This window comes from Lonchura striata, chromosome 1 (assembly GCF_050655825.1).
Source record: "Lonchura striata isolate lonStrDom1 chromosome 1, ASM5065582v1, whole genome shotgun sequence".
Lineage (NCBI taxonomy): Eukaryota > Metazoa > Chordata > Aves > Passeriformes > Estrildidae > Lonchura > Lonchura striata.
The window spans coordinates 92,142,039-92,163,621 of record NC_140703.1 but is presented as its reverse complement, the minus strand read 5'-3'; the positions used below and the strand labels follow the sequence as shown (position 1 = coordinate 92,163,621).

Genomic DNA, 21,583 nt, shown 5'->3' with positions numbered 1-21,583 from the left:
TGACACATGACTGAGGCAGCTAATCGAGTGTTTTGTCACATAAAGTAAGCATATGTGGAAAGCATTTAATCACTTATAGCCATGCAATGTCTACTTGTGCATCAAAATTATTAATTATTAAACAATGCATTACTAACACCAATGTTTGTAAAAATTCACTTACCCTCACTGCAACACAGTTCAAGTAATTTACTCTTTTACTGCTTCTTTCTAAATAGTCTAAATAGGACACTGGCAATAATGAGCCAATTTCAGTCCAAAGCAATTGAGACATCTGCCGTGGCCCTGGGGCTGGGAGCTCACATCCTGCCCAGAATGTGTTCCATCCTGACAAAGTTGCACATCCAAATGAACACTCCCTCAGGCAAGGCTGAGTGCTCATCGCCACAGCACACTGCTGACAGGCACGATGGCTAAGCACAATCTGGACAACCACAGAAATTATTTTTTAAACTAAAATAGCCAAAAAAAAAAAAAAAAAAAGGATAAAAACAGAGTGAGTAATTTGGTATCTCTGCAAGTAGCACACCTAAAGGAAAAGTGTGGTTAAGAAACTTAACTACAATGTAGGCTTTTATGGCATTTTTAGATATGAACCCTTACACGTGTACAAGAAAAATCTATCCTAAAGAGAGCAAGGAAGACTTAGGTGATAGCCGGTCTGTGTTCTACCATAAATTCAAAATCATGGCAATGTCTTTGGTATTCTGTGTACCAGATCCACACATGCACAACCAACAAAGTCTGCCATGCATTGTACATGTCAGATTTATCATGTGGGTCAGGAGTAATTCATCCTGCAGATGCAGGGAGTATGATGTGTCTGGAGCCTCTCAGACTGGCAGCCAGTGCCCAGCAGCTGTTGGCTCTGGGTTGCTGGAATTCCAGTTCTTCAGTCTGAGATACTGCTCACCCTACTTACTGGGCACCAGAAATGTGGCAAGTAACAAAAAATAAAACAAGACAAAACAAAACAAAAAAAAAATGGTACAGCAACATGTAAAAGCAATGTGTAAAGCAATAGTCTATCAAGAGTACAAGTTGCAGTAGAGCTGGCAGACATGCACCTCTTTTGCCTACACCTTTTTACTAGGCAGATGCAATTGAAATAAAAACTGTGACATGAAAAATGCCAAAAAGCAAGAAATAAGAAACTGGTCAAATTCTATTAACATGAGTGCAAATTAAGTGACTATCTGCTGTACATGCCTTTGAAAATCTCTGACCTAAATTGAGAGAGAAATATCCTTTGCAGAACACACAGAATGCCAAATACAGATTTTGGATTCATCTATGAAAATAAAACAGATTATGTTACTATCAGAGAGAGTACAGGGAAGCATCAGCCCTCCCTTAAACCCAGTTACATATATACATACATAAATAAATCCCTGACCTGCCAAATTTCCTTAGCCCATGTAAACTGTTTTTAAAGATATTTCTATTACATGAATAAACACCACTTCCTATATTTTTGTCAACTGAGTGTAAGGATTTAAAGAAGACAGATCAAGTTTATTTTAGATTCCCTGAGGAAAAACAAACCCATCTGTCCTCACTCCTTCCCCGCTGTTTTACAGCGCTCACTATTAGTTATTTCTGTAACACACCTACATTTATCCTTATCTGCAGGAGGAACATTTATCTCACAAATATTCCTGTCAAATCAACCTAAAGTGCCAGCAGTTAAAACAAAAAAGTGAATCCCCATAGAAATGATATTTATGACATAGGAAAGGAGATAAGGTGAGCTCTAACCTGGTGACTCTAAAGCTGATGCCGTCACATCTCTCACGGAGTGTGACATGGGAACAGACAGAAGAAGTTCAGGAACAAGAAGAGAAGAGAAGCGTGATGCCTGCTTTACTACATAATGGTGGGCTTGTTATCATAATAGTGCTTTTTAAATAGTTTTCTGCTTGAAGACATCAGAGTTGCTTGCTCTTTTCTTTCCCTCTACACAGGTGGCACATGCAAAAAGTGAAGCCTTGCACTACCTTTAACAGATGTGCTGTCTCAGTACAGAAAGTCCCAGCACTGAACGTCTTGTCTATATTGCCACCAGTCCACTACAAGATCACAGTCCATGTTCTTTTTTGCAAGAAAATGCTTCTCTAAATTTGGAGAAGCTTTTTTGCAAGAAAATGCTTCTCTAAATTTGGAGAAATCTTAAAATAGTGTATTATCAAATCACAATTACTTAAACCAGTAGAACTGATGGAAAGCCATGTTTACTGACCTTCAAAATACACCTGTAGGGGATGATGCTCTGCAGAGTTCCATGGCAATGAGACTTCAGCTTTCTACAGCAGTCATGCAGGTCAGAAGAATACATGTGCACATGGAGGTATTTCCAAGCTCCTTGCTATTTAGGCAGGGACTCAACCCAACATTTATAAATTATCCTGTATCAGGAATTTCTATTGACAAAGTAACATAATGCACTGTCATAACTACAGTGTTACACAGTTATTTCCAGAACAACAGCAGTTTACAACACTATTTCTGTTGTGCTTTTGCTTTCTGTGTTGGGACTACAGTTTCACTCCCTCTCATCTCCACTGGCAGTGCTGCTGTTCCCATCTGCACTGAGGTGTGAGTGTGGCATGTTGCCATCCTGATAAAAAAGTTGGGACCGCAGCAACTGAACTGGAAATTTTTTTTCTCAAAAGCTGCTTACTGCATGTCTCACCTCTGCTGCATGCAAGCCTCTGAGGCACGTCTCTCTTAACACACATTTCCACATCAGTGGATTTGGTATCTCAAGACAGTTCTGTTTAATGTAGCTCTGAGTTGTGCTGTTTCATTAGTCTCAATGGCAACATCTCAACTTACCTGAGCTGCAGGTTTATGTTTCTCTGCACTGACACTTTGAACACAATTTAGCTTGTGCTCCAGATAATCACAAATACCATCTGTCTTTGCTTTAAGAAAGACAGAGATCCTTCTGGGGAGGATCCTGTGCTGTTCTGCCTCCTAAAACTCAAGTCTTGTGGTACCCATTTAAGATGGATGGAATACAAGGGGACAGCTGGAAGAGGCAAGGAGCCCCACACTCTGGCTACATCACCCACAGTATTCCCACTCCCACTGGTGCTCTCCCAAGAAACAACAGCATAGATAAGAGACAAGCTGGCACTGGGCCCCTTTCCATGGCTGCTCACACAAAGCAGTGCATACACAACTGCAGACCTCAAGCTGATCCCCATGTCTTTCTGGTAAATAATCTGTCTGGTCAAGGCAGCTTTGGCATGACATAGCTGAGAGGTTGTCACTGGAGATCCCTACAAGAATGGTGTGAATGTGCTGGCATGATGTGTGCTGTGAAGAGAAACCCCCAGCATACAAGTTAAGGGCAGTGAAGAGAAGAAAAGCATCCTATCCTGTAATGGATATTGAAACATAAAGACTGTGTAGGAAAAGCCGAGGCTTTTTAAATAGCCTGAAGGAGACTGAGCTGTTTGCAAGAATTATTCTCATTACTTCTAACAGCCTGCCTCCAAGAGAAGTTGGACAGATGAGGTATGTTTAGATTCTGCTTCTGTGATTTTTATTTTTTTAATTCTATCTGAAGAAAAAGCATTTCCATAAGGTTTCACTGTATCATAAATTTCATGATAAGTACTCCTTCTGTTATAATGCCTACTGTAGTTGGAAAAGATAAGTTTAACTGAAGTGGAATGTACATTTGCTTTCTATATGGCTTTGTTCTAAAATCACAGCAGTCTTTGTAAAACCAGTTCCAAGCACAAAGACATAAATGGTTTACTTATTTTTTCTTTTATTTGCTTCCATTTATTTAAAAACAAAAACATTCTCACCATAAGCAAACACAAACAGCTTGCCTCAAACTTGAATTAAGTCCTATTTAAAGCACACCACAAGACTAATTTCTAGTCCTGGCAGCACGGTGATACTGATAACCACATTATGCTACAGAGCCCAACTGTGTCTTCCAGAGAAAACAGAACAGATGAGGAAAAGTGCGTCTACTTCTTAACAGAAGAATTCCCACTATTCCTCAGGCTTATTTAACAAGGATCACAGTATATGGGTTAGTGAATGTACATGTTGCTGGCATCAATATTATCCTTTCTATAGAAATTCCATCTATTCCTCTGGAAAGATGAATGGTACAACAATTCACCTTACACTAAAATTCCCTTTTACACCAAACACACAAGAACTGTATCAAATTTCATTTGCTTGACTTCTTTCTTCCATAATTCCTACAGCCTTCAAGACCACAGGACAATTTTATCTAACCCTTAAAGTATTTTCCACCATCATGTAACATTACAAGGTAATGAGTAACCTTTGAGCAATCTTCTACCATTTAATCCAGTCTGCAGAGCACAAAAGCCTGGCCAGCCTGTTCCTTAAGTCAGCAATGCAAGTTTCCAGGACCAAAAGAAAATTTTGTAAACATTTTATCCTACTAACAGAGCAATCACTTAGACACACCATTGCCAGTCTGTAATTGCTGGAGTGGTTTGAATGAACCATTCATTAAGCATCTTACTGCCCCAGGTTTCAACACTGCAGTTTGAAATGGAAGGTACCTCAATGTACCCTTGCAAGGCTTGAGGTCCCCAGCAGCAGCAGACCAGATGGTCAATAAAATAAAAGTAACAGCTGAGTAATTTCCACATATGGTAGCACAGTGGTTACAATTCCCAATGACAACATGAAAAAAACCCTCCTGCACCTTTGACCTGGAATTAAAATCATGGCTCCATTAACCTTGGTCAGTAAAAATGAGAAAATGAGTGGTCACACATAAGTGTTCAACATCAGGCTGGATAAGTCTCTGAGAAACCTGGTCTAATGGAAGGTGTCCCTGGCACCCATGGCAGGGAATGTGGAATTAGATGATCTTTGAGGCCACTTCCAAGGTCCCCACCAAACCATTCTTTGATTCTATGACCTGATACACCATTTTGTGTTTAAAACATCTGTTGAAACTACTGATGTCTCATATATGCTTTTTTCTGTTGAAACTGCACTTCAGGATTAACAAGGGCCATGGCACAAAATAAAAACCATAGTCTTTACTATGGTTTGATGCAGAACAGAAAACAAAATCCAAGTCTTCTAACACTACAAAGCAGCAGTTTCTAGTATCTGGCTCAAGTGCCCAGGCAGAAGAGGACAGATTGTTGAATCATACAATCATTAAGACAGAAAGAGACCTTTAAGGTCATCACGTCCAATTGTCAGCCTACCACCACCATCATGTTACTCATTAATCCATGTCCTCAAGTGCCACATCCACACGTTTTTTGAACACTTTCAGGAAGGGCAACTCCACCACTTCCCTGGTTACAATGCCTGGCAACCCCTTTAGTGAAGAAGTCTTTCCTAATATCTAAAATAAGCCTTCCCTGGCACAGCTTGAGGCTGTTTCGTCTCATCCTATCACTTGTTACTTGGGAGAAGAGATCGACCTCCACCTCACTACACCTCCTTTCAAGTGATTGTAGGGACTGATTGGTCTCCCCTGAGCCTTCTTTTCTCCAGGATAAACAATCCTGGCTCCCTCATCTTGTCCTCATCAGACTCGAGCTCCAAACCCTTCACCAGCTCCATTGCCCTTGGCTGGACACATTCCAGCACCTCAATGTCTTTCTTGTAGTGAAGGGCCCTAAACTGAACCTGGTATTTGAGGTGTGGCCTCATCAGTGTAGAGTACAGGGGACCAACCACTTGTGTTGTCCTGCTGGCCACACTTCATGTGACACAAGTCAAGATGCCACAGGCCTTCTTGGGTACCTGGGAATTTGGTGCCAAGGAACCAAATGCCAGGTCCCAGGGACCTGCAGACCTTTTCCTGTGTGTCTCTAATCATGGCGTGCCCACTCCCACCACAGGAGGTTGTGGGAATGCTGGACCCAAGCAGAGGTGCACTGCAGTCAGGCCAGACCCCCAAAGGCTGCAGCACCCCAGAACCCAACAGTGCACTTTCTGTGGTGACACACATGGAAACTTGTTGATTCTGACCACAGCCTGCAAGCGTGCTGAGCACTGAGCTCCCCTGTACAGCTAATTTAAACACTCCACACTCCTTGAATGTTAGCAACATCATGTGTTTTCCATAGGTGATGAAGGGATTTAGCTCCAGGTAACTGCAGCACACCCACAAGTCCCCAAAGGGTAGTGCTCCCATCATTAAATTGCTGAGCATTTACAGTAGACAGTAAAAAAACTATTCACCTTTAAAGCTCTAATTCAAGCTCCACCACTTCCCAGATTCATAGGTACCAGAAATTAAAAGCTTTGTTAAAGTATCATAGAAAATAAAGAGGGCTAGAGAACAAGCTGGAAAACAACTGTAGGACCTGGCAATATTCAGTACACTTCCACTTCTCATATCCTTTTAAGACCTTAGGAACTCAACAATTTGTCATGGCTGGAAGAATAAAATCTCATCTTACAAGCCGAAGAATAAGCATTTGAAAATATCATGTTTTCTATCTACTGATGTAATCCTGTTGATGCATCCTTGCAATACACTGTATTCCTTAACCCCCAGCATACCTGAAGCACACGTTGTGTTCGTGCAACAGTGATTCCCTTAGCTTTACCAAAGTAGCATCAGTTTGCTGCAAAACTCTGACTGCTGAAGTGCTCTGTGCATTGCACACAGAGGAGGCAGGCTGCTCCCTTGAGACTCTATGAACACCCATCCACATATTTTCAACAATATACCTAACTTCACACCTGAATTTGTACCCAGGGAATCCTATGACCTGTATGAAACAAACTCAGCAAAAGAGTGAAAATCCGAAGCCTTTACTGCTTCCTGAAAACATCCTATGACAGGTTTCTGGAAAGCAGTAGTTACATAAATAAAAGGAAAAAAAACCACATTGTCCTCATGCCTGCTGTTTTCCTGCTTTTTAAGCCAATTTCTGAACAAGAAATTTACCTAGAGGGAAAAACCCCGCACCACTAAAAAACCCAAATAAACAAACAAAAACAAAGCAAACAAACAAAAAGGAAAAAAAACCCACCCAAACACCATTGCAGGAAAAGTTCATCTAGAACCATATGCCCACTTTTTTTTACAGACTTCTCAAAAAGCTCAACCCACAAGTAGTAAGACCATGCTAGAAAAATGTTATATGGAAAGCTGCAAACATGAAGGAATCTTCAGAGACTCCCCTCTTGATAAGAAAGCAAAGTAACATTAACTTCACAGCCAGAGCAACTGAGGTAAGGTGAGGTCACCTGAATGACCTGGCAGCACTGGAAAACAGCACTACTGCACTACAACTAGCTGTTGTTACTGGTAATACTTTTGTGCAAACAGCTTTCTAACAGGGGGCATTGCATGCTAAATCAGGAACCTGGCTTTCAGGAGTTTATGTTCTAAGTTATAAGAAAAAATGGTATGTGTCCTGTAAAAACTGGAAAGCTGATGAGCAGAGCACTCAGTACAGCCAGCAAAGGACACACTGTGTTCTGGTTCTGGAGAATCACCACTAGGTACATTTCTTAATCATTCAAATGGACCAATTTTAAAACTTATTTCTTAGAAATACACTTCACATAATTGTGAAGTGTTCTTCATTTGGGTTTTTGCAGGAGCCCAAATAAGGCAGTTAAAGCAAACTTTTAGAAACAGTACAGAAGACAAGATTTTGAGTGAGGATGCATCTCCCTTACTACTGTCCAAAGATATTCAGAGAAAACAGAAGGTATTAGAGGAGCTCTAATTAATAAACATTCAGGTAGGGTTCCCAGAGCTGAAGTAAGGCTACTGATCTCTCCTTTTTCCCAGCCTAACCAAAGTTACAGAAGGGAAACAACAGAAGGCAGTTGCACCAGGCGGCTTTGGGATTTCTTCTCATTCCTCCCTTTCCCCCAGACAACCTGCTCAATTCCTGCAATAAATTCTACTTCTGTCTGAAGCTGTTGGCATCACTTTCAATTCACATTCTGAAGTGGGGAGAAGCAAACAGAGCTAGCAGGGGTCCCAGGAACAGGTATGGCCACAGCTCCATGTGATGGACAGCATGGTCCCACCTCGCATCCTCACACACCCATCCACTCCTAAGTAAGGATGAGAGACAGCCATCTGCCACACAACTTCCTATGTTTTCTTTTGCCTGTTGGGTGCATGTAAAGCCTACATGTGAAAGTAAATTCATAAAAGAAGTGTTAATAAAATCCAATATATTATTCAAATCCAATGACCTCTCTGGTTTTACAGGGTGAAAATTAGTACAGAAGCTAACTGATAATTTCTGTAAACACCATAGACAGATCACTTTCAGCATATTTTCATTAAAAGTTTTCAGTTAAGCTAACTGAAGCACTCTTATATTATACCAGCATACATAAAGAATGAAACTTTGCCATTAAAAACTGCCATTGCCAAGGTGCATGTATTTAGAAATAAAATTATTCAGTCAGTGCTTCTTTTGGACTCTCAGGCTAGTAAGACCTGGTACAGTAGTAGTTAAACACACAAATAACAAAATTTTTTAAGAGGCTTTCACCTTAATTTATTTCTACGTATCTAGGGTCCACTTTCAGCCTAATTAAAAGAGCCTACCACAAAATACTGGATGGGTTTATGTAGCATTTTTAAAATGCTGCAAAAAGGTTGGCTACATTTGGTAGCCAAAGGTTGGTTACATTTTTAAGTCAAACAGAAATTTGGAAAGAAATGGTTTGTAAGGAACTTACAATGGTGTTCCATGGTTTGCAGCCATGCTGTTAGTGTGAACTGTATGACAAATAAGAATGCATTTCTTTGCTAAACATTAATATAATGAGCATCTGCTTTCTAGTATTCACCATATTCACCACTCTTCCTCTTACTGATTTAAGACTACATTCTGAACTGAATTAAACCTAGAGCTTTTATACAAATTAATTTTAAACTCAAGAATAGAATTGGCTTTTGCTATCCATTAACATGTTTCTGTTACACATGAAAAATACTCTCCAAATATCCATTAAGGAACCCGAGAATTTATTCTCCATACAGGGACTGAAATGTAGCACACCTATAACTGCGGACAAGTGGGAACCCATTAGCAGTTACTGTCATCATCTATGAGATCAGCTGTGGGGAGATCACAAGAGAGCAGGGAAAAAAAGCCACACAAAGGAGAAAAATATAACCATTTGCACAATATTCCCTTTTATGTCATACTATGCCCACTAAATAATTAATTACAAATACATCAGTTGCAGTCAAAAGAATTAAAAAAAAAGGGGGGGGGCGGGGGAAATCAATGAAAAACCCCCAAGTGTAGTTAATAAAAAAAGTACAAGAAGCACCGGTTTAAACGCTGGAGAAAGCGCTGGCAGCAGCAGTCGCCCGCAGGCATCCCGTGCGTGCTTAGCGCCCCGGGGCCACAGAATCCGCTCCGCCGAAGGAACCCTCTGACCTGCGGATCGTGACACCAGGAGCCAAACGCAAACTGTGCAATCACCCCTTCCAGATGGCTCTGAAAGCATAAAGCCACACTGCTTGCACCCAGTTTTCCACAGCAAGAGCACCACAGAGGTCAGGAGTCTGTATTAATTAGTCCCCATTGCTGGCATCACCTAAAATTCTATTCATTTTTGGATTTTATCTGTAAATAAAAATAAAATGCCTCAGAGGAAACACATTCCCATGAGCTAAAGATGTGAATCACAGATAAATACCCTGCCTGTTACCATGTTTTTATGTGAATACAAAATGAGGCTTTCAAAAACTACTGCATATAAAGCATGAATGTCTTTATTCTGGGAGTAAAAGTCATTGCCGCAGAAGAATCTCTCTCCTTTCACCCCCTCCCTGGCTACAGCAGAGACAGACAATACATGTTTTTGAGATTTTACATTGCCACAGATTCATTTCTTTCACATTACAGGCGAGACAGCTGATAACTTGCTACCTGAAAGGCAACTGTATGGGTAGGAAACTACCCAAAAAAGGGAAACAGCTCAGACAAGAGAGTTCACAGTGGTTAACCTCCTGGAACACATTAGCTACACCAACTCCCAGTTGCCCAGACTAAACAACCCTGAAAACCTCTTGGTTTTATTCACTAACAGGAAATGATTCAGATACAGTTCTGCAAAGGGAGTCAACAAGAAGAGGTAAATTACGCACACTCGCTGTACTACATTTTACTGTGAAACAATCGAGTACAAAAATTATTCAGCTCTGATGTAGTTTTTTCTTCCTTCCTTCTTTTTAATGTTTTTCCCCTTGGTTGATACATCTGAAATATAACACGTGATGCTTTTACTGTAAAACTTCAACACACATAATTTTCTAAAATACACATATCCTACAGATTCCTGACAGCATCATGTTGCCAGGTGTGAGAGAAACTGGGATCTCTTACAGAGAATGGTGCCTGCAGATAAATAATGAAAACCAAAGTGCTGTCAGGTCTGAGGCTGCAAACAGTTACACTTTTCTTTTTCCTTTAAAGTTTGCTTTTTGTAAAAGAGATTTACTTACCAGCATAAATGTTAAACACTCACCACTGCAGAAGCATATAGAAGGATCACAATCTTTTCTGGCTACACAACTCATCTCAACTTCTCTATGAAACATAGCTTTGGTCACAAAATTAAAAGCCCTTTATCCCTCATCAAACTACCTGGTGCCAACAACAGCAGAGCACCCCATTTACCTGAAGATAACATCAGCCTCCCTCACCTTAAATGTACCAATGAAACAGCCAGACTTCAGGCTGAGCTTTCATGGTAAATCAGAGAATTCATATATTTTAAAATGATTTTAACTATATTGTCCCTATATATGCACTCTATATATATGCACATATATACTTAAAGCCACATAAAGCAGGCAGAAGAATGATATTTGGGATAAACCACCAGCATTCCTTCACATTTTGCTGATCAGACAACACTTAATATGTTGACTGCTCCATTACCAGATGCCTGGAGCACTGCTGACATAAAGGACAAATTAGAGATCCAGCAGCTTGTAGCTTGTCCCTATCATCTGCTCCAGACTTCCTTGATGTGGACTACTGGCAATTATTTCCTATATTTCCTATTGTCCTTGTCATAAAAAAAAAAAAAAATCCCAAGAGGCCTAGTAAAAACCCCTTATGGTCCATCATCATCCAGGCTTTAATTAAGAGCTGTAACCAAGTGTTCACATGCTATGCAGCCAGGCAGGACCCATGCTCAGGATTACTCCTTTCCTGAGACGACGTCTGCAGCCCATCATGCCAGCAAGGATTTACCTAAAATGAGGCCTGGGGGGGTGCAGGAGGAAGAGTCTGGTTGAGCAGTTTGACCTCCAAGGGCTGCAAACGGGTAAGAAAGCAGCAATTTGCCTAGTGCTGAGGCTTGCTGGGAATCAGCTGCTCTTCCAAGTCATGGGAGGAGGCAGCTCTCAAAATGCCAGCTCGTGACAATTTTAAAATATGGGTTTTGCAGTGTCCAGAATTCCACAGCTGGAGTGATGGTGCTGGGTACAGCTCATCACACCCTGGCACTAAAACCCCCCACATGTTGTGTTCCCATGCTCACGTCAAATGGAGTCCCAGCTGGTGAAGATGTTTTCCTGGATGTCTGGCTAGATTGTACTGGATTTTTCCATTCTGTCTAGGGATCTAGAAACACTACCAGGGCTCATCTTGCTCCTACTGTTTCCTTTGAGTTTTGATTTATACTTAATAAAAAAGTGCTGGTAGGTGACTTGGAGGCTCTGCTGAATCAGGCCATCAGGAGACAGGTGCTTTGTGGATCTTTCCAGAATGACTTCTTTGTTGCAGTTGTCTCCCATAAGAGAAGGCTGAAGGCAATGACCATGTGGTTCCATCCACGTATATAGTGCTGGCAAGCATAGACCAAGAGTGCTCTACCGCCTTACCTCACTTTTAGGAGGGTCATGTGAATTAGTAGGGGGCACCAAAAGTGATTAGGGTCCTGCTGGGTCACAGTGTGCCACTCCTGAGGAAGGAGTGGTCTCTAAGACCATCTGAAGCACCACATGCACCAAGCTGGTAAGACAACAGCAGCCGCCAGGGAGAATTAGTAAGCACCAGGCATCCCACAAGGAAATTTCTGAGCAAGTAATCTGGTTAAAGCAAGGCTTAAGTTTGGTATCTTTTCCTAAATATGACCATAAATTGGCTCAAAATACCATTCAAGAGGGCCAAAGGAGGCTTGGTATGACTGCAGCTAAATGTCTGTGAATAAGGGCACCTGCAGTGAACAACATAACTGAGCAGACAGGGAGGAAGCACTGCAGGGTCACATATAGCTGAGCCAGTGTCAGGGACAGAGAAGCACATTAGCAACCTGCAGAGCCAGCAGGGGACAGGGCAGCAGTGGTTCAAACAAATGCTGCCATGTCTGAACCCCTAGTGTGCAGTGCAGGCTGGTAGTGCAGAGAGGTTGTTCCCTGCTTACATAAGAGATGAGAAACAATATTCTGTGAAAGGCACTCCCCTTTGAGAGATGGGAGGACTAGGATGACACTGCAGTTGTTTGGTTCACCCTTTCTCCCCTTCCAGCACAGACGTGTGTCCAGCAGAGCGAGGGGCTGGGAGTGGGACAGACATTGAGCCAGTGGTAGTCTCAAATGTGCAGAAATGACTGATGACTGCTCCTAGGGGATTACTGCTGGGCCACACTTAAATGAGTTATGTCGTTAAAACAGCAGCACCTTTCAGTCCCACAATCTGCATCTTCCACATCCACGACACAGTCCTTCTGTTCATCTTCCTCCACCTGTTGCCAGCTGTAAAAGTTTAGTGCTTCTAACACAATCCTAATGTAAGCACAGGCAGTAAAAAACAAAGTGCTAAACCCATTCTTCTGGTTTTGCATTTGTTTCAGACTGGAATCCTCACAACTTGCTAACCATATGGTTTATGGGGCTCACCAGTCCTGCAGGGCTCACAGGACTCATCAAACCTAAAACTGAAGACTATACTTGCTTCTGAATTCTGCAGTGCTTACGTTGTCCTATAAATCACTGTCTTCACTCCCTGGCTCCTCATCAGGAGCCAGGATTTTTTCACACCTGAAATGCTTAGGTCTTTCAGACACATTTACACCAATCATTACTGTGGGATGGCAAAGAAGGCATGGGTGAAAGAAGACGCCTGGGTGAAAGAACAGCTTTGATATATTTTTCCTGTAAACACAGCAATTCAGTTATTTTGCTAGATGGAGAACCTTGTAGGGGAAATCACCTTGTTGATACTTAAGAATAACCTTTATACCTTCCAACCAGAACTGTCACTTTGTATCTCCATTCCTTATGAATATTTCAGGAAGTAGGCCATATATAATTAAAGATGCCTATGACACTTGCAATGTACATTGCTCCTGCAACAGCTGACAAAGAGCAGTAACCCCAAAACTACATTTTATAGTTCTGCTTTTTGCATAGCTCCTTCAGCTCCTCTCTTATGAATTAAACAAGTGGAAGATTTCAGCTGTTTTCTTAAACAATTCTTGATAGGAGGATGTAAGTCACCGCCTTGCCTTGTGCTAAATAGATGCAGACAGGTACAGCCTGGACAGAGTTCAGTAGCAACTTAGAGGAAATTATCTCTAACCTCAAGTCAGCCCTTTATTTCTGCATGTTTAATTGAGAATACACTACTAGAGCTAACCACAGGCAAAACTGTAGCAACAGAGATTAATACAAGCATATTTTTAAAGCCTCTACTGAACTAGGGCCTGAAGTGAATACCTCACTTGGGAAGGGGGAATTATTGTCAGAATACCTGCATCTCTAACAGGCTATTGGCAACTCCTTTCAAAACTGGTTCTGACATACTCTTGTTTTCAACATCCTATTAGCAACTCTACTTGGGAAGCAATGGAATTAATTTAGAGAAATGGTTCAGAAAAACAGATGGGTTGCATGTCACATCTGGGCTCCTTCAAAACCTGCTTCCTTCCTGTATTTTCAGAAAACTCACCAATACCAAAGGGAACAGCAGTTATGAACCCCATATGCTTTGAATACATAAAGCACCTATATTCTAGTCCTAAAGCTGTTTGGCAAGCCCTTTTGTTTCTTAGAAAAACTAGGCTGTAAGACTTGGTGACCTTTTTGTTTATAATATTCATCCATTCAATACTGCTGACAAAGTGACTGCTTCCTTTGATGGCTTGTGATGAGCCTTGCCAAGTTAAACAAAGGACTGCCTGCTATTAATCTGCTCTTCTGACTTCTCTCTTATTAGGCAGAACCTTTTATCAAACAACTATAATAACTATAAATACTTCAGATTAATTCACAGTAGCCACCACAGCAAAGACAAAACATTTTCAGGACAGGTGACAACTTCCAAAGTCTGATGGAAAGAAAGACTCTCACATCTAGAGTGTCTGAAGTGGCTGCACCTTTGGATCAGATTCCCTGCAGAGGTCCCTGCAAACACTCCCTGACTCTGTGATCTACCAGGAGTGTGCAGGGACACACTCCTCACATTCAGACCCAGACTATTCTACACAGCCCATGAGGCACATCAGCCCTGTTTCAGTACTACTTTACAGGTACCTGTTAAGGACCCTTTGGGCTGTTCTCATCCCACCAGGTGTGCTTGTTCCTCAGTGCCCCTGGAAGTCCTGGTCCCCTGGCCCACAGCTTGGGCTAAAAACCCAGGGCATGTTGCCTCCACCTGGTAAGAAGTATTGAGTGTGGATAACCCTATCATTTATTCTGAAGTAATTCAGAAGGCTTTAGTGCATTAAATAAGTTCATAGTAGAGCAAGATCATTTTAGAAATTTTATTAATATGCATTACAGCTTAGCAGAGGTATGTATAGAAGTTACAGTCTGTGTATGCCCAAATCAACTTCACTCACTTCAGTAGGAAATGAGACAATCAAAATATGATTCACTAGAAAGAAATGAACCAGGGCCTTTTCACTGACAAACTGCAGAAAAACAGATTGATCACAAACACCCAAGAGAAAGATGTGTGTGTGTAGAACAGGAGCAACAGTGCTATACGAGCTACAGATGAACATTTGTCTTAGCAAATAATTTTCAATCAGTAACATTTGTTATTCTTAAGGTAAAAATAGCAACGTTTATTTTGAAATAAAATAACAAAATAAAGGTTCACTGAGGCAGTGAGCTGAAGTGGGACCAAAGTTTCCTTCTTAATAGACTGACCCCTTGCTATCAACCTTCAAAGAAAAATACAACTCCTGAATCAAAACATTTATATTCTTCTTTATTTGCTTTTCTTGTTGTTACAGGAGCTGCTTTGCCAGATGGTGGTTAGCAGATGAGCAGTTCCCAGTGATGTGGTTCTCTGACCTGTACTGCTGATGGACATGGTATTTAAGGGCTACTGGTTCAGCAAATAACATCTGGGTGACAGATCCTTTCAGGACAGGTGACAGCCCTGTCAAAAACACCACCAAAGGAAACCTGTGACATCTGCAGCAGCAGAGGCACTTATGACGCTCTCCTGACTTTTCTGGGAGAATTTCAACAGGAGAGGGCGGTGCAGGCACAAGTGAACATCTCCCAGTGAATGATTACAGCTTCCTGATCATAGGTTTCAAGGAGAGAAGCTACCCTTGGTGTCCCTTCTGGATTCTCTGGAGGGCTGTTGTACTCCATGGCTTCAGCTTGCTCCAGACAGTACTGATTAACAGCAGTAGTAATTTTATTGGAACTGTCTTATAAACAACATCTGCTAAGAGGAAAGAAATTGAATTTTATTTTTTTAGGATTTCTCATTTTTCATTGAAATTCATAGAAGTTTTCAGAAGAACTTTTAGGAGCCTACAAGAAATAGATAGCTCTGACACAAACTCCTACCTTGCCTTTTTCCCCATCCTACCCCCCTCTGCCCCAGTTTATTCATCAATTCTCTAACACTAGCAACAATCTCCTATATTATGGCTAAATTAAATGTACCAATTGATTAATATTATACATACTTATTGAACATATCCTATTTTCCCATGGAATATGTGTCTAAGAGCATCAGTTTCACAGTGTTCAGATGTACTGACAAACATTAGGAGAACTTCCCATATTTATCTGTTGCAGCCGGCAGCAAAAATGAGGATCACATTTCAAATTCTTAGACCTTCCTCAGAAAAACAGAGTTGTTTTTATTTCAAACCTTTCAGGATGTCTGGGAGAGAAATAGTTAAAAATAAAATTTTATTAAGGTCAGCAGAGACAGCATCATGATTTCCATGTTTTCCGTCTTCTCCAGATATGGAATGATTTCTTCTAACAATACAGAACAAAATACTATTTAGCATGAGAAGCAAATTGAGGCTGTGTTTTATCTTTTTCCTTTGCCAAAACAATGGCACTGTCAGCAATATAACCTTGAATGTCTTCATTTTCATACATTAACCCTTTGAGCCCTGTAAATTTAAGCAGTATTTTTGACTAACAAAGGAGAAAGTGCATTCTAAACTCCTGAAACAATGGAGAACAGAAATTTTAATTAAAGTTTTCCTTGTACACACATATAACCCTCCCTTTAGCAACAAAAAACCCTTTTAAAATTAAACTTATCATGCTGAAATAATTAACATAACTCCTGGGAAAAATGCATAATCTTTGCATACCAAATGCCAAAATGTCTAAATTAACCGTGTTTAATAAATATTACATTTCTCTTTGAGTACATACACTCAGTTAATCATGCATTGATAGGCAGAAAATATCTTTAAAGCTTGAGGTATTGTAATCTAAGCATTTTACATTTGACTGGTGTTCTGGTCCTTGCAGGTCCCTGAAGGGCTCAAATCTTTGATCCTCAGCTGGAATAACTTTGAAAAGACCAGGAACCTCACATCAGCAGTGCTGCCACTCCAGATGCCATCCTGCTGCTCTTGGGGGAATGGCTGAGCATCCCCGTGTGCAGCACCGAGCTCGGGGCCATGGACTGCTCCTCTCTTCTGGGCAGGGTGGCAGCTTCAGTGGGCAGCCAAGCTGGCTCTATGCTCATGCTTCATGAGGCCCACCAAAGTCATTATTTGGTACTTGTTTTGCCCCCAGAGCTTGGTACAAGGATGATCCTTTATTTCAGGATATTCCTTATCAGCAGGGAGTGAATTTACAGGAGGAAATAGAAGTGATAGACCCTATCTCTGTACTTTTGAGGCACTTCTTTTCAAGCCTGTCTGTTTATAATGCTCATTTAAAGTCAAATTTCACTCTCTCTCAATACCCAAAAGGGTGCAGTAAAAAATTAACATCATTATTTGTTGTGCTTAGCAAGATTTAAATGTGGCTCAAAAAAAAAAAAAAAAACCACCCAACCTTGACTGCAAAATTACATGGGTGTATGACTCTTCTTAGGTGAAGAGTAACAGAATTCAAATATAAGAGCAACAGAATTTCATTCAGTCTCCTGTATTTATCAACACTCCTCCACCCTGGAATCAACTACATCCAACCCTTAGTTTCCAAAATACATAATCACAGCCAGAGGATGATTCAGTCCAGCTAAGGGATGTGTTGATCCATAACATCTACTCATTCCAAGCCTCTGCTTCCAAAATTCAAGGTGCACTTGCATCCCAGCTGCAATGGTCCTCAGCCATAACTGCAGCCCCTCTACAAGGTCTTTTAAATTGAGAGACCAGCCCTGGCCTAGCCAGTCACTTTAATAGATATATGTAATCTTTAGAATCATAATGAAAGCAAGTTATGAGCATTGTTGTACCACTCAGCAGCTAAGTACATAACAGCTGTATTTAAAAGTAGCCACTATCAGCCAGTGAAAGCAAATTAATTATTTAGATATATTTATAGGATTTATAGGTCAGCTGAAGCTAAAGCTAGTTAATTGAAATCCTGATAACCGATTGAAGCCTGTGCTCAATCCTATACTGTGAAATGCAAAGTCTTTATTAAATAAAGCCATTAAGAAGGATGATAATCCCTGTGGCCTTAAATATGAATAAGGTGCAATGTAAATAATAAAAGGCAAAAATCCAATTTTCATGCAGTGAACTTTCAAATACTCCGCTGTTTCCATTAAATTACCTTTTATTCAGCATATTGTAATGGCACTGAGGGCACATCAGGCTTCCTTGTAATACAGTTATTGTTCAGCATAAAACCTGGTTTTTAACTTGAAGCAGAAAAGGGAAATATTTTATTTGGCTTCTCTCATATGTCAAATGACATGAAAATTGAGAACAAAAGCTTCACAGATGCAATAAAAGAGAAAATAAAGGAAAACTAAACATATGCAAACAAAAAAAAAACCAACCCAGAATGTGAAGACAAAAGAAAGAAAGAGGGTACATAATAGTACTTTTCCAGTTAATTTTACAGCAATTTAATATTAGGAAATAGAACAGGAAAACAATTTCAGCAACTAAAGTAACTAAACTTGACTATAAGCCAAACAGAGCTGTAGCACACAGCAAAGGAGTGGAACTCGTGTGAAATGTCTGTCACACTCCTTCCAAACATGAGGATGATGACAAGAGCTTGAGTGAATCAAGTGCCCAAGTCTGGAGGCGTGTGATCATTCCCTGGTTCTGCGTGCTGGTAGTGGGTCCCTCTGGCCGTGCTTTAACTTCTCATCCACAACGGAAGCACTGATATTTACTGCTTTCTATGAAGGATTCTATGGAGTTAAGAAACACTAACTAAAGATTCCTGTACTTATTGAAGAACTGGAAACTGTAACATAAGGTCAAGAATTTACTGTTATTGCTCACAGAAAGGACACCCATTGCAAAATATAAACGATCCATTAAAGATGAGACTATATTTGTTATGAATGTCAAATGATTTTTCCACTATAATTTTTTTCTGCAAATCAGAGGAATTCCTCCAGCAAAGCTGTGATGGAATAAAGATAAGAGAATGACTATTTTTATTCAATTCTATATTCAATTTGGAAGCATTACATCCAAAGAAACCTTTCAGCACAAAAATACAATTTTCCTTGTAGCATCTTCATACTACATCACAATGTTTAAAGAAGCAATGGTAGAAATGCGAACTGCTGTAACCTCATTAAACACATACAGATGCATTCTGCAATATTTACTTTTCACTGTCTATAGTTGTGCATCGCTGCATTGGGCCCATGGACAGGTAATAATTAGCATTGACTCCATGATTCACAGGTTGATCAGTGCCTTTATTATATCATTATTAAGAAACCCATAGCTTTTACAGACAGTAACAATACACCTGGAGCTAATTGGTCCATCCATCCAAACACCATCACCATTGGCTAATTAAGAAACCACCCTTAGGTAAACAAATCTCCATAACATTCCACATGTTCACAATAACAGGTGCAGCAAGTGAAGATAAGAATTGTTTCTCGTTCTTTTCTCTGATCTTCTCACAGCCTTTCCCAGAAAGGCCTGGGAAAGTTATGTGTTGCTCTCTGTGGCCAGAGAGCTGCTGTCACAGCTGTGTCTGCCACGTCCTCTTTTCTGTGCTCATTCTCTGGTCATGGAGTCACAAAATCACAGAACAGTTTGAGATGGAAGAGACCCAAAAGATCATCTAGTTCCAACCCCACTACCAGTGGCAGGGACACCTACTGACCAGATTGCTCCAGGCTCCATCTAATCTGGCCTTGAACACTTCCAGGGATGGGGCATCCACAACTTTTCAGGGAAACCTGTTCCAGTGCCTCATCAGCCCTCACAGCAAAGAATTTGTTCCTTATATCTAATCTAAATCTACCCTCTTCCAGTTAAAAGCTGTTACCCCATGTCCTGTAACTACAGGCCCTGGTGAAAAAAATCTCTATACATCTGTCTTGCAAGCCCCTTTTAGGTACCATAGGGCTGTAATAAGGTCTCCTTGGAATGTTCTCTTCTTCAGGCTGAACAAACCCAAGTCTCTCAGCCTGTCTTGCCAAGAGTGCTCCAGCCTTCCTCTGGACCCACTCTAACAGGTCTACATATGTCTTGTAAGGTGGGGTCTATTGAGAGTGAGGTAGGGTAGAATGACCTCCCTCAATCTGCTGGCCCTGCTGCTTTGGGTGCAGGTCAGGACACATCTGAACTTCCAGGCTGCGAGCACATGTGGTCAGCTCATGCCTGGCTTTCCATGCAGCAGTATCCTGAAGTCTTTCTAGGCAGAGTGGTTCCCAGTCCATTTGTACCCTGGTCTGTAGTGATAGTGGTGCTTGCCAGAGGGGCAGCACCTTGCACCTGGCCTGGCTGAACTTGCCATGGTTCCCCTGGATGGCACACCTTCTCTCAAGAGTATCAATGGTACCACTTGGGTCATCAGCACGTTTGCTGAGGGTGAACTCAAATCCTATGTCTATGTTATTAATAAAGATACTGAACAGTACTGGTCCCAGTAAAGAACCTAAGGAACGCCACATGGTGTCCATATCTCCATTTGGACATCAGCCATTCATTTGGTCCATCTCTGCTCCAATGCTGCTCACATGCAAAATGAATAGGGAGTGTCAAAGCTCAGAAACAGATCTGCTCCACAGGCTGTCTGCTGCCCCACACAGAGAGGATCCTGGGACAAAGGGGTGATGGCAATGGGGCAGAGACAATGTCAAGGGGTGATGGCAATGGGTCAGAGACAATGTCAAGGGGAGACGGCAATGGGGACATTAAGCTGCTGCTGCCCAGGCAGATGTAAGCAGCAAGGGCCACTAGAAGCATGGGATGTGACAGGGGCACAGAGCTGTCACCTCCCATCAAGCCTGAGTGAAAACATCCTCCTACACCCCAACAGAACCAAACCCCTCCATGGTCTGAACCCATGGGGAACATGTTGACAAGAACACAGCCTCCATGTGAGATCTTTATTCCTGGCAAAATTGTTTCCTTTTGCTTCTTGCATGTGCAAAGAAACAAAATACAATAAGAAAGAAAAAGCAAATCTATTAATGGCATGCAGAGCAGAAAATAGTAACACCTGACAGACCTACAGTGAAGTAACACAACAACTCCATCTGTGCAAACCATTATCTTGAATAATATTTTCACCAAGTCAATGAAGCAAAGCTATTTGAATGATGTTTCTCAAGCTTTTATTCCTAGGAAGGACACTATTGCCTTCCAGCAACACTCTCCAAAATGGTTCTACTGAGGTGCTACAATATTGTTACTTACTATGGTAGTGATTTCTCACACCTCCCACCAAACAGAGTCAGAGTCCTAAAGAGCAGATCTGTCAAGTAGCAGATTACTCACATTCCTTCATTAATTACTGAAAAAAGCCACAAAAACCAGAAGAGTGTATATTTAATCTCACTCAGACAAAGCTACTGAACAGCTAGGATACTGAACATTACAAGGATCAGAATCTCCTCATACTATTGCTCTCTTGGAGCTGCAACTACTTGACATCAAAAAAATGAAATATTGCTATAGAGGCATCATTTAATGCTCTTTTAAACTCTTCAGGGGAGGGGGGAAAAAACCCACCAAAAAACCCCCCTGAAGTAACCTTTACTGTTTTACCTGACATTCATTCTGGTCTTTATCTGCTTGCTGCCAATTGCTCTGAGTTTACACACTAATGAGACAACTGCAGGCTGACCACAGTGTGTGATCAGTGTTTAACTTCTATTTATTTCACCAGCACTGAACAGGAACCACTGATCTGGTAAGTCACTACCCAAAACTCATG

General features: G+C 41.1%; 2 protein-coding genes across 3 annotated transcripts in view; both read right to left on the bottom strand.

Annotated features, from left to right (window-relative positions):
• The window catches only part of SH3RF3 (SH3 domain containing ring finger 3), a 322,774-nt gene that overhangs the window by 288,277 nt on the left and 12,914 nt on the right, over nt 1–21,583 (bottom strand). The window lies entirely within an intron of this gene.
• The window catches only part of LOC146768767 (uncharacterized), a 127,866-nt gene that overhangs the window by 93,953 nt on the left and 12,330 nt on the right, over nt 1–21,583 (bottom strand). The window contains exon 1 of the mRNA XM_085558364.1: nt 1–21,583. This exon is cut by the window's left edge and continues 89,314 nt beyond it; it is cut by the window's right edge and continues 12,330 nt beyond it. The gene's annotated coding sequence lies outside the window, so the exon portion shown is untranslated.